The following is an 11,430-nucleotide window of genomic DNA, read 5'->3' as shown; positions in this document are numbered from 1 at the left end:
GAGGCTGCCATCCGGGCCCTACATCCCTCGGCGGTGCGGATTTGCGTTGACTCGGCCGGCGAACCCGAGATTTCGAGATGCACCACGTCCCGGGCCACCATACGCGACGTTTTGGCCGCTTTCGTCGGGCTAGGTGGCCTCAAAAACGAGAAAAAAAAAGTTTTGACATGGACCACGGAGGGACCAAAAATCGTCGGCCATGGTACACCAGCAACCACGGCGCGACTTCAACTTCGTCGGCCATGGCAACTTTTCTTGTAGTGTCGTCTAGCTCGAGCTGTGGCTGCTCCTCCTCTTGGAGATGCTACCATGCCGCTGTTGCTGCTGATGGGCTATGCTGGCTGCTGTTGTGCTCTCTGCTGCTGTTGTGGTGTGCTAGTTGTTGTTGCTGCTCTAATTGCCATGGCCTAGCTCTATTACCATGCCTGTGTTGTTGCTCTTCTCTCTCTAGTCTATGTTTGTGCTCTTGCCATTACTGTTGCTGTGGCTCTTGTGTAATTGCTCATGATCATGCTGTGATGCTCATGGCCTACCATGTTGCTCCAGCCACTACTGCTCCTGCTAGACTATCATGTGTATACCTAATTTCTGCCCCTGGCTTGATTACAGTGAGTAATCCTTGCTTTATGCAAGAGCCAGTGCCTCTAGTGTATGGTTCATTGAGCTATGATTCATGGTAATGTTCTACTGAGCTTGGTTGTTGGCTAGATAGCTCCATTCCTTGATGGTGTGCTTCTGGATACAATTATAATCCATCTGTTTGATTATCTGTGATGCAATTGTTGATTAACTATGGCTTTGAATGATCCTGTGATCATCAGGGCTTCATGTTGGCTTATATACTTGTATGCATTCACTTGATATGTTGCTGTTGCTTGTGTATCTAGCTTCACACCAAGTACTGGTGGTTGCTGTTGCTTGTGAAAGCAATACTGGTGGCTGGTTTAATGATTTGATGCCCCTGGATGCATCTGTGTGTGCTATTTCATTTATTTGTTCTTGTCAGTGAAGCTTTGATTCCTATTTCTGATAAATAGACATTATCTACTTGATGCAGTAGTGATCTTTTGCATCCTATGCACTAACTGGATGGAAACCAACATGCGTTGGCACCTCCTGTGATGCATGAACTCCTTGGAGTGATGATATGCTTCTCTAGTGGGCTTTTCTGTGTGGCTAGGTAGTTGTTGTGACCCTAGCAGAGCTTGTCCTGCTAGAAATGGTTGCTCCTACCTCTTGCGTATGCTTCTGTGCAATATTTCTGGTAGTCATCCATGGGCTGCTAGGATATTTGATGTTGAAACGAAAATGGACAGATCAATGTCCATGTTCTGATGGCTTAGCTAGCTGTAGGGTGCTAGATGAATCTGGCTGGCTAGATAGGATCAAATCCATGCTGGATTTCCTTGGTTATGTCATTGATTATTATTTTGACTTAATCAGTATTCCCTATTATTTCCTATTGGCTTATCCCTTATTTTGCTTGCACCATATGGCTGGTAGCCAAATGATGATACAAACAGGGTATTCCAACCCTTTTGGCTTGTGTGACTTATGCATATGCTGGATTAGTATGAGCAAAACATTGCTTGCTCATGATTCCGGGGTATACCTCACTCCAGCTCCTAGAAAGTGTGTTAATGTAGAGGTTTTGCTTCTGGTTTCTGTTGTAAGCTTGCTCTTCTCCTCCTGGCTAGCTTGTGATGCTTTACTTCATCATGTGCTGGTTCTCCAGTTTAACAGTTCTTGGTGGAACTGTCCTGGATAGTTTGGCTGGCTGTGTTGTTCTTGTTGTTCTTACCCTTTGTAGATTCTACCAATGAGCAGCTAGGGTTTTGGCTGGTGAAAAGGTTTTATACTGTCCTTCTCCTTGCTCCTATGGTCGACATCATTGTCTGTCAACCAGGGTGCTCCTCCCCTGGTCTATGTGTGCTGTGGAGCATGCAGCAAGCCTTGTGAGCTGCTTGTGCATGCTCAGGTTGGAACTTGGGCTTTTGGCATGGTTCAGCTCGGCAGGCTTTGAGATTATCCACCAATTTGGCCATTATTTTCACTACTCTTCCAAGTGGCTTTGCCACTTGGCCTAACTTGCATTTCTTGTTTGTTATATCTATATGCAGGGATCAATTGGGTGCCCAAGAATCTCAATCAAGTGTTGATCAAAGAATTCATGAAGAACTGCTTGTTTAGTTTAGCATTCTGTAATTATTTGTAATTTTCTTTTTCTTTTTCATTTATTCCATTTCTGTAATGTGTTGTAATATTTATAATTCAAATGGATAATGTAAATGACAATGTATTATGTGTGTTAGTCAATAAAGCTCAAGTTTTCCCTAATGAGCTTTTAATATATGTTCATATTATTTTATATTCTTAATTTTCCAATTGTTTAATGAATTATCCATTATTTGAATTATGATATGCCTATTTGATGTTTGAATTTGAAATTCAAACCTAATTGTTTGAATTCAATCATGCAACTTAAGTTGAGAGGTGGATTGTTCCCCTCTCTTCTCCAAAACCCTAAGTTGAGATTAGATAGGTCCAAGTTTATCGTACTCTCGAAACCCTAACCCTATCTGATGTCGAGAGAGAAACTTGTCCCCCCCTAAGATGCAGTTTTTTTAATAAAGTGCGAAATTTCCCCAGATTTTACGATGCAATGCACATCCCTTTCTAAAATCTACCCCTCGATCATCTCGAATCCTGGGATATTACACAATTCCACCTCACCTCCAAGATCCGATCACCGTTGCTCTTCCACCAATCTTAATGACCTTCTCAGCACCATGGAAAGAAAACGAGCTCCATGATATTAACAGCCAGCAGAGCTTCGAAGCGCTCCCTCTGAAACCAAACGGTTAGATAAAAAACATGGGTGCGCATGACCGAAAACACTCAATCCAGCAAACTTCAAGCATTGATCGCACAATGAATTTCGTCGGCAGGGCCTTCCGGAACACGACAATCCAGCCAGCCTGGTGACAAGAAGCTTCCGACCAATCATCACTTGGCGCGAGAGGAATCCGAGGACCACCACCATTATTCGCAAGACTAGCAGCCCCCTCGCTATTGGTCAACTACCAACCAGATCGGAAGCAGTTGAGAGGGCATTCCAGCACGGCCTGACGGTGTGGCAAGCACCAACACCAGGACCGTACCTGACCACACTCACCCGGTCCAGATCTTGGTCGAAACCCTAGAGCGGATCGAGGCGGCACAGAGCACCACCGCGCGGGGGGCGCCAGTGGCACACCACCCGTTCCTTTTCGCCGATCCGGTGGAGGTGCTCAGGCCCCAGCCACGCCCAGCCGCGCCGTCCATGGCCCTCCGCCACCGCCCACTGTTGACCCACAAGTACATGGGATCACAATAGTCTTCGAGGAAAGTAAAACCCAAATTTACTGATTCAACACAAAGGGAGCCAAAGAATATTTATAAGCTTTAACAGTTGAGTTGTCAATTTACTTGCACCTGAAAATAGACTTGCTCACAACAGTTTATCAGTAGTGCCAGTTTTATAGCAATGGTAGTAGTGAAGTAATAGCAGTAATGAAATAAAAACAGCAGTGGAGATGATTGCAGTAGACATCAGGATTAAAATATTGTAGGCACATGGATGGATGAACGGGCGATGCATGAATGAGATAGTTCATATAATAAGCAAGACATAGGCATTAGTAGGTAAAAATGATAAAAGCATCGTAGTATAAAATAACCATATGCGTGCTTGCAATGAGAAACTTGCACGACATCTTTTGTCCTACCAGCCCGTTGCAGTGGGGCCTCAAGGGAAACAATTGGTAATTAAGGTACTCCTTTTAATAGAGTACCGGAGCAAAGCATTAACACTCCGTGAACACACGTGATCCTCACATCAAAGCTATCCCCTCCAGTTATCCCAATTAATGTCAGTTTGGGGCCTCGGGTTCCGGACAACGATATGTGTACACAACTTGCAGATATGATCAAAAACAATAATTATCCTCATGAATCAATAACATGTTCAGATCTGATATCATGGCACTCGGGCCCAAAGTGACAAGCATTAAGCATAACAAGTTGCCACGATGTCAAAAATACTAACAATGGATACTAGGCACTATGCACATAACAATCTTATAGCTATTACATGAACAATCTCTTCGATCCCTACCATCCCCTACAGCCTACAGCGGGAAATTACTCACACATGGATGGGGGAATCATGGATGGTTGATGGAGAGGCGTCGGTGATGGCGATGGCGATGATCTCCTCCAATTCCCCGTCCCGGCAGGGTGCCAGAACGGAGTTTTTGGTTCCCGAATTGGGGTTTTTTGGTGGCGGCGGAGCAGCGGAACTCTTTCTGGAAAAACATTGAACCTCCTTCTGTTTTTAGGGTTAGAGGCTTAATATAGTCGGGAGGAGAGGTCGAGGGGGTGGCCGAGGTGGCCAAACCACCCCTAGGCGCGGCCAAGCCTGGCCCGTGCCTAGGGCAAGTGTGGGCCCCTCTTGGCCCTCCCCCGTCTCGTCTTCTGGCTCCGTGAGTCTTTGGGTGAAATATGGATTTTGCGATATTTTCCGGGAATTTTCCTGAAAGTTGGATTTATGCACAAAAAAGAGACACCAGAGCAATTCTGCTGAAAACAGCGTTAGTCCGTGTTAGTTGCATTTAAAACAGACAAATTAGAGGGCAAAAAACAACAAAAGTGCTCGGGAAAGTAGATACGTTTTGGACGTATCAATTCCCCCAAGCTTAGCTTATTGCTTGTCCTCAAGCAATTCAGTGACAACTGAGTGCGATAAAAAAAACTTTCACGAACCTATTTGCTTCATCTGATGTATATATTGTCATTACATGATCAAATACTAAGTCAATTCATAATAAGAAGTATGCAACTAAGGCTACTCAATAGTTATGCAAGCTATGAAAAGGTACCAACACAAAAATAAGTAACATGAAACATAAGTATCTGCAGGATTGCAATGCTCATAACATGGTATGATAAAGTGGTATCTCGCTTGCCCTTATTTGTGGAGCAAAACATAAATGCCAGGACACCTCTGAAGTTCAAGAGAAGACTAGAAGTAAAATATCGAAAGATTCAAGCATAACAGTTATACCACAATTAATCTTATTCCGGGACAAGCACATTGCACTAAGAATGATAGCTATGCTTTCGAGAAGGTGCTCAAATAAAGGATGGTGACTCAACATAAAAAGTAAAAGATTGGCCCTACGCAGAGGGAAGCAAGATTACTCATGTGCTAGAGCTTTTCATTTTAAATGCCATAGGAGTGTTGAAAAAATATATTTTGAGAGGTATGCATGTCTATGTCAACGACTGGCATTGAGTGATTTATCTTCCTTTCATATAGTGACCTCAAGAGTGGCTCCCATGTAGTTTTCCAATGCACACCATTATTTAGGATATTTCCAGTACATAATGTGCGGAATAGTGTTTGTTTATTTGTTCATTTTATATTTTATTTGGGATGGGCACCCGGTTGCCTTGCTCTTTTTGCAATATTATGGACCAGCACATTATGCATGCTAGTCACGGTATGAAGCCATGAAAGAACAATAAAGCACTCAATACTTCCTCATGAGCTAAAACAAAACACACAACATGTGGTAATTTTGAAGGTTTAAAGGTAGCACCCAAGCAATTAACTTTGGAGTGGCGGTAAAATACCACGTATAGGTATGTATGGTGGACACAATTGGCACTTTGGTTTTTGGTGGTTGGATGCACGAGTACAGCTCATACTCAGTACAAGTGAAGGCTAGCAATAGACTGGGAAGCGACAATCAAGAAAACAGTAATTGTCATAATCATGCTTGTGACGGACATAATTAACGGAAGCTGCATGAGTGATACAAGAACTCCAAGGCAAGATGAGTCATTAAGGCTTAAATGACTTTTATTTAGTCTTATGCATGCGTGAGCATGTGCCATGTCGATTCAAATAAAACATTTAGAGGAGGATACCACAATGTCATACCGTTATATGAATAGAGCAATGCGAGCAAACATCTATATGACATGTTACCTACTATTAGTAAATTGGAACTAACCATGAGAGAGCAAAAACTCTCGAGCATCATTACATATCATACACCTTACACAAACAAACTAAGTATGTCCACATAAATGAGTATATGTACAAAAACGAAAACAAATAGAGTTCATACCAGCCTCTCACCACATCTCGGTTGTCGTGACCGTCATTATTGCTCTTTACTTGTGTGGCTTGAATAATATGAAATGATAACCAAGCTCCAATGAAGTCACAGAAGACCGTTGAACCCTGTAGCAACTTTACGAAACCAAAGAGAAACAACAAATATTTTTGGGTTTTCGATTTTTAATCAACACACAAAGCAAAATCTTTTTGGATTTTCAAATAGCAAACCATAACGAGAGAATGAAACAAACTAAAGAACAAAATGAAGAGAAACAACCGAATTATTTTTGATCCTTTTCTGTTTTGGAAAGTATAAATAAAACGAGAACAACAAAAGAAAGAAAAACTAACATAGACACACAAATGCAAATAGCAGCAGAAATCTGTCAATACAAAACAGTAGGCAAAGATTGATTTTTTAGAAAATGTTCTGTAGCTCAAATCGAAAAGTGGTCATCTAACGAAAGTTATATAACAATCTGGGGCATACGCTCAAAAATTGGCAGCTAAAAATTCCATTCTGGCTGGGAGTACGAATTTTTTCGGAACAACATAGAATCTGTTTTTGGACAGCAACTTCCCCAATTCTTACCTCCTTCCTATTAGAGGCTATCCTTGGTATAAAAACGAAATAAATAGGCTAAGGAGAGGTTATTACAGTAGTAACAACTTCCAAGATTCAATAAAAGAGAAATTACAGAAATAAACTAAACAAGAACAAAAGAAAGCGAAACATGGATATACAAAGTTCCAACGGAATATGATGTATAGATGAGTGATATGTCGGTATACCTCCCCCAAGCTTAGGATTTTGGTCTAAGTGGAGATAATCCCCAGCGTAGATGGTAGCTCCAGGATGGTGGGTCATCCCTAGCACGATCGTACCCTGGCACTCGTAAGGAAAAAGAAGCAGAAGGCCCATAGTCATAGTCAGGTTGCTGGTATGGGAACCCAGCAGTGTTGGAGGGATGGACGAAATTCTGTTCGGCCTCCCCTCCATCATCCTATACATGTTGGTAGTGCTCCTCTATGTATGAGTCAAGCTCATGCTCTGTGAGTGACCATCCTCCCCTGACATCAAGGTTAAACAAAAGAGGCGCAGGTAAATGGACTAAACGATCGGACTTAGCTACCCTTCATGTTGATTTCTTGAAAAAGGTTATTTCATAAGGTAGATTGTCCATGTTGGATTGAAAAGAAACAAATTTATGTTGCATCATGGAGTTAAGATCAAGCATCTCGAATTAAAATTTAATGTCTAAATCATGTGGAACTAGACCGTGAAAGGCTAATAAACGAGAGGCAATGAGGCCTCCACATACTCCTCCTTTCTCGCGGTTAGTAGTAAGACGGGAAATTATTAAAGCACCCAAATTATAAGTTCTATCTCGTCTCAAGGCAGCAGCTAGGAAAACTAAATCATAAGAGGATAATTTATTTGCATTCTTTCTAGCTAGAACACACTTAGTAATGAAATAGGCAAAAAACCTAATAGATGGAAGTTGAATACTTCAGATTTTACCATTCGCATCTGAGAAACTTCTCCCCTGGCAGATTTCTTTGTAGAGGTCCAGCAATAGCTTGGGTCGCTCCTTCATCCTTTCGCACGATCCCCATTGTGGCACTCTAATGGCTGGACAAAAATCATCAAAAGGCAAGTTGACAGCTTTATTACAAATTAAAAGTTACTTTTCCTTGGTTGCAATCAATAATAGCCCCTGCAGTGTTATGAAAAGGTCTCCCAAAAATAATAGACATATTATCATCTTCAGGAATTTCCAGCACAACAAAGTTAGTTAATATAATACAATTATGAGCAACTTGAACATGAAATTTCTCACATACACCAACAGGAATAGTAGTAGACTTTTTAGCCATTTGCAAGGATATATCAGTTGGTATTAATTTTTATAGATCAAGTCTCTTATAGAGAGAAAAAGACATAGCACTAACTCCTGCTCCCAAGTCACATAAAGCAGTTCTAATATAATTATTTTTAATGTAGTATGGAATAGTGGGTATACCTGGATCACCAAGCTTCTTTGGAACCTTACCATTAAAAGAATAATTAGTGAGCATAGTGGAGATTTCTCATTTGGAATCTTCCTTATATTAGAGATAATATCTTTCAATATACTTTGAAAAAGGAGGCAATTTAATAGCATCAGTCAAAGGAATTTGCAAAAACAAAGGTTTCATCCATTCACAGAACTTGTTATAGTGTTCTTCTTCCTTTTATTTATGTTTCTTATCAGGAAAAGGCATGGGTTTTTGCACCCAAGGTTCTCTTTCACTACCATGTTTATTAGCAATGAAATCTTCCTTAGTGTACTTTGTATTTTTAGTATTGTTTTTAGGCTCCTCTTCAATTTCTTCTTTATCAGAAACATCATTTTTATCATTACCACTTTCAGTTTCACCATCAGAGGTAGATATACTATTAGGATCTTGATGTCTACGCACGCTTCTATTCCTGTAGACAGTGTTGGGCCTCCAAGAGCAGAGGTTTGTAGAACAGCAGCAAGTTTCCCTTAAGTGAATCACCCAAGGTTTATCGAACTCAGGGAGGTAGAGGTCGAGATATCCCTCTCGAGCAACCCTGCAATTACGATACAAGAAGTCTCTTGTGTCCCCAACACACCTAATACACTTGTCAGATGTATAGGTGCACTAGTTCGGCGAAGAGATAGTGAAATACAAGTGATATAGATGAATATGAGTGGTAATAACAATCTGAAATAAATATGGCAGCAAGTAAACATGTAGCAGAACTTGTTGGAAACGGTGCCAGAAAATAGCTTGCTGGCGTGGGAGGCAATTCTCCGTGGTGTAACTTTTCTATTCGGAAACAAGGCCTAGGGATCCTACTTTCACTAGTGGACACTCTCAACAATGATCACATAAATAAATAACTTCTCTTCCTTTGTGCTACATACACTCTCTTGTTGGATAACAAACACCATTCATTGTGTAGGGCTACAAGAGCTCCCTCAAGCCGGAGTTAACAAGCTCCACAACATTCGGAGTTCATATTTAAGTAACCTCTAGAGCATAATATACCATTGCAATTTAGACCGAGTACTAACATAGCATACACACTGTCACCTTTAAGCTATGAAAGGGGGAATAGATCACATCAATACTATCATAGTAATAGTTAACTCCATAATCTACAAGAGATTACAATCATAACCTACGCTAAGTACTACATGATGCACACACTGTCACCTTTACATCATGAAGGAGGAATAGACTACTTTAATAACATCACTAGAGTAGCACATAGATTAATAGTGATACAAAGCTCATCATATGGATCTCAATCGTGCAAGGCAGTTCATGAGATCATTGTATTGAGGTACATGAGAGATAGATTAACCACATAGCTACCGGTAGAGCCCTTAGCCTCGATGGAGAACTACTCCCTCCTCATCATGGGAGACAGCAGCGGCGATGAAGATGGCGGTGGTGTCGATGGAGATGCCTTCCGGGGGCACTTCCCCGTCCCGGCGGAGTGCCGGAACAGAGACTTCTGTCCCCCGAATCTTGGGCTTCGCGATGGCGGCGGCTGCGTAACTTTTCTCGTCCCGTGGCTTATTGTTCTAGGGTTTTCGCAACGGAGGCTTTATATAGGCGGAAGGGCAGCCTCGGAGGAGTCCTGGTGGAGCCAGACCATAGGGGGGCGCGCCCCCCCTTGGCCGCGCCGCCTTGTGGGGTGGGGCCCCCTGGCTCCCCTCTGGCCCCTCTTCGGTGCTCTGGAAGCTTCCGGGAAAATAAGATCGCGGGCGTTGATTTCGTCCAATTCCAAGAATATTTCCTTTGTAGGATTTCTGAAACCAAAAACAGCAGAAAACAGGAACTGGCACTTCGGCATCTTATTAATAGGTTAGTTCCGGAAAATGCATCAAAACGATATAAAGTATGAATAAAACATGTAGGTATTGTCATAAAACTAGCATGGAACATAAGAAATTATAGATACGTTGGAGACGTATCAAGCATCCCCAAGCTTAGTTCCTACTCGCCCTCGAGTAGGTAAACGGTAACAAGGATAATTTCTTAAGTGACATGCTACCAACATGATCTTGATCAATACTATTGTAAAGCATATGAGATGAATGAAGTGATTCGAAGCAATGGTAAAGACAATGACTAAACAACTAAATCATATAGCAAAGACTTTTCATGAATAGTACTTTCAGGACAAGCATCAATAAGTCTTGCATAAGAGTTAACTCATAAAGCAATAGATTCAAAGTAAAAGGCATTGAAGCAACACAAAGGATGATTAAGTTTCAGCAATTGCTCTCAACTTGTAACATGTATATCTCATGGATAGTTGTCAACATAAAGCAATATGATGAATGCAAATAAGCAAGTATGTAAGAATCAATGCACAGTTGACACAAGTGTTTGCTTCTAAGATAGAAAGAAGTAGGTAAACTGACTCAACATAAAGTAAAAGAAAGGCCCTTCACAGAGGGAAGCATGGATTACTATTTTTGTGCTAGAGCTTTTATTTTGAAAACATAGAAACAATTTTGTCAACGGTAGTAATAATTCATATGTGTTATGCATAAGACATCCTATAAGTTGCAAGCCTCATGCATAGAATACCAATAGTGCTCGCACCTTGTCCTAATTAGCTTGGATTTACATGGATTATCATTGCATTACATATGTTTCAACCAAGTGTCACAAAGGGGTACCTCTATGCCGCCTGTACAATGGTCTAAGGAGAAAGTTCGCATTGGATTTCTTGCTTTTGATTATTCTCAACTTAGACATCCATACCGGGACAACATAGAAAACAGATAATGGACTCCTCTTTAATGCATAAGCATTCAACAACAGATAATATTCTCATAAGAGATTGAGGATTAGTGTCCAAACTGAAACTTCCACCATGATTCATGGCTTTAGTTAGCGGCCCAATGTTCTTCTCTAACAATATGCATACTCAAACCATTTGATCATGATAAATCGCCCTTACTTCAGACAAGACGAACATGCATAGCAACTCACATGATATTCAACAAAGGTGTAAAAGTTGATGAAGTCCCCAGAAACATGGTTACCGCTCAACAAGCAACTTATAACAAATAAGATACATAGCAACATATTCAATACCACAATAGTTTTTAAGCTATTTTTCCATGAGCTATATATTGCAAAGACAAAGAATGAAATTTTAAAGGTAGCACTCAAGTAATTTACTTTGGAATGGCAGAAAAATACCATGCAGTAGGTAGGTATGGTGG

This window comes from Lolium rigidum, chromosome 7 (genome assembly GCF_022539505.1).
Source record: "Lolium rigidum isolate FL_2022 chromosome 7, APGP_CSIRO_Lrig_0.1, whole genome shotgun sequence".
NCBI lineage: Eukaryota > Viridiplantae > Streptophyta > Magnoliopsida > Poales > Poaceae > Lolium > Lolium rigidum.
This window is presented reverse-complemented; position numbering follows the sequence as displayed.